This window comes from Sapajus apella, unplaced genomic scaffold, assembly GCF_009761245.1.
Source record: "Sapajus apella isolate SASKATOON/1434 unplaced genomic scaffold, GSC_monkey_1.0 scaffold57, whole genome shotgun sequence".
NCBI classification, from domain to species: domain Eukaryota; kingdom Metazoa; phylum Chordata; class Mammalia; order Primates; family Cebidae; genus Sapajus; species Sapajus apella.
The window spans coordinates 8,613,688-8,616,927 of NW_022436997.1; positions in this window are offsets into that span (position 1 = coordinate 8,613,688).

The following is a 3,240-nucleotide window of genomic DNA, read 5'->3' on the forward strand; positions in this document are numbered from 1 at the left end:
TTTGTATATCTGATAGAATTTGGCTGTGAACCCATCTGGACCTGGGCTTTTTTTTGGTTGGTAGGCTATTAATTGCTGCCTCAACTTCAGCCCTTGTTATTGGTCTATTCAAGGTTTCAACTTCTTCCTGGTTTAGGCTTGGGAGGGTCCAAGTGTCAAGGAATTTATCCATTTCTTCCAGGTTTACTGGTTTGTGTGCATAGAGTTGTTTGTAGTAATCTCTGATGGTAGTTTGTATTTCTGTGGAATCAGTGGTGATATCCCGGTTATCCTATTTTATTGAACCTATTTGATTATTCTCTCTTTTCTTTTTTATTAATCTGGCTAGTGGTCTATTTTGTTGATCTTTTCAAAAAATCAGCTCCTGAATTTATTGATTTTTTTGAAAGGTTTTTTTGTGTCTCTATCTCCTTAAGTTCTGCTCTGATCTTAGTTATTTCTTGTCTTCTGCTAGCTTTTGAGTTTTTTTTTTTATCTTGCTCCTCTAGCTCTTTCAATTTTGATGATAGGCTGTCAATTTTAGATCTTTCCATGCTTCTCATGTGGGCATTTCTTGTTATAAATTTTCCTCTAGACACTGCTTTAAATGTATCACAGAGATTCTGGTACATTTTGTCTTCATTCTCGTTGGTTTCAAAGAACATCTTTATTTCTGCCTTCATTTCATAGTTCATCTAGTCAACATTTAAGAGCCAGTTGTTCAGTTTCCATGAAGTTGTACAGTTCTGAGTCAGTTTCTTAATCCTGAGTTCTAATTTGATTGTGCTGTGGTCTGAAGGACTGTTATGATTTTTGTTCTTTTGCATTTGCTGAGGAGTGATTTACTTCCAAATATGTGGTCAATTTTAGAGTAGGTGTGATGTGGTGCTGAGAAGAATGTATATTCTGTGGATTTGGGGTGAAGAGCTCTGTAGATATCTATTAGGTTTGCTTCGTCCAGATCTGAGTTCAAGTCCCGGGATAGCCTTGTTAATTTTCTGTCTTGTTGATTTGTCTAATATTGATAGTGGAGTGTTAAAGTCTCCCACTACTACTGTGTGGGAGTCTAAGTTTCTTTGTAGCTCATTAAGAACTTGATTTATGTATCTGGATGCTCCTGTATTGGGTGCTTATATATTTAGGATAGTTAGCTCTTCTTGTTGCATTGATCCCTTTACCATTATGTAATGCCCTTCTTTGTCTCTTTTGATCTTTGTTGCCTTAAAGTCTATTTTATCAGAGACTAGGATTGCAACTCCTGCTTTTTTTTCTCTCCATTTGCTTGGTAAATCTTCCTCCATCCCTTTATTTTGAGCCTACATGTGTCCTTGCACGTGAGATGGGTTTCCTGAATACAGCACACTGATGGGTTTTGACTTTTTATCCAATTTGCCAGTCTTTGTCTTTTGATTGGGGCATTTAGCCCATTTACATTTAAGGTTAATATTGTTATGTATGAATTTAATTCTGCCATTTTCATGCTAGCTGGTTGTTTTGCATGTTAGTTGATTTAGTTTCTTCATTGTGTCAATGCTCTTTACCATCTAGTATGTTTTTGGAGTCACTGGTACTGGTTGTTCCTTTCCGTTTAGTGCTTCTTTCAGGAGCTCTTGTGAGGCAGGCCTGGTGGTGATGAAATCTCTCAGCAATTGCTTGTTTGTAAAGGCTTTTATTTCTCCTTTGCTTATGAAGCTTAGCTTGGCTGGATATGAAATTCTAGGTTGAAAGTTCTTTTATTTAAGGATGTTGACTATTGGCCCCACTCTCTTCTGGCTTGTAGGATTTCTGCCAAGAGATCCGTTGTGAGTCTGATGGGATTCCTTTTGTGGGTAACCCGACCTTTCTCTCTGGCTGCCCTTAGCATTTTTTCCTTCATTTCAACTCTGGTGAATCTGACGATTATGTGCCTTGGGGTTTCTCTTCTTGAGGGATATCTTTGTGATGTTCTCTGTATTTCCGGGACTTGAATGTTGGGCTGCCTTGCTAGGTTGGGGAAGTTCTCCTGGATAGTATCCTTAAGAGTGTTTTCCCACTTGGATTCATTCTCTCCATCACATTCAGGTACTCCTGTCAAACATAGATTAGGTCTTTTCACATAATTCCATATTTCTTGAAGGCTTTGTTCATTTCTTTTCACGCTTTTTTTCTCTAATCTTGCCTTCTTCTTTTATTTCATTAAGTTGATCTTCAATTTCTGATATCTTTTCTTCTGCTTGGTCTATTTGGCTATTGAAACTTGTGTATGCTTCACAAAGGTCTCTCATTTTTCAGCTCCATCAGGTCATTTATATTCTTCTCTAAGTTGTTTATTCTTGATAGCATTTCATCTAACCTTTTTTCAAGGTTCTTAGTTTCTTTGTATTGGGTTAGAACATGTTCTTTTAGCTCAGAGAAGTTTGTTATTACTCACCTTCTGAAGACTGTTTCTGTCAATTCATCACACTCATTCTCCATCCATCTTTGTTCCCTTCCTGGTATGGAGTTGTGAAACATTGGAGGAGGAGAGGCATTCTGGTTTTTGGTGTTTTCATCATTTTTGCACTGGTTTCTTCCCATCTTTGTGGATTTATCTACCTGTGGTCTTTATAGTGTCCTTTTTGTTGATGTTGACGTTATTTCTGTTTTTTAGTTTTCCTTCTAACCATCAGGCCCCTCTGCTGTAGGCCTCTTGGAGGTCCACTCCAGACCCTCAGGCAAGAGCCTGAGGATCACCCACAGGGGCTGAAGAATCTTAAGGGCTGCTGCCAGTTTCTTCTTCTGTTATCTTTGTCCCAGAATGGTACCTGCCACATGGCAGCCTGAGCTGTCCTTTATGAGGTGTCTCTTTGGATATACAGGGGTCAGGAAGATGCTTGAGGAGACAGTCTGTCACTTATAGGAGCTCAAGTGCTGAGCTGGGAGCTCCATTGTTCATTCAGAGCTTCTGGGCAGCTACGTTTAAATCTGCTGCAGAGAACTCATAAATGCCTTTTTCCCCAGGTGCTCTCTCCTGGGAAGGTGGGGCTTTATTTGTAAGTACCTGACATGCTGATGCCTTTTTTCAGAGATGCCCTGCCCAGCAAGGTGGTAGTGTTGCCACAGTCTGCCAGCAGAGGCATTGCTGAGCTACTGTGGGCTTTGTCCAGCTGCTGTTAGAACTGAGCTTCCTGTTAGAACTGCCCCAGTAGTGGTGGACTGTCCCGGTAGTGTCAGACTGCCCCAGTAGTGGCTGACACACTTCCCCCCACTGAGCTAGACTGTCCTGTGTTCAGCTGTGCTTGC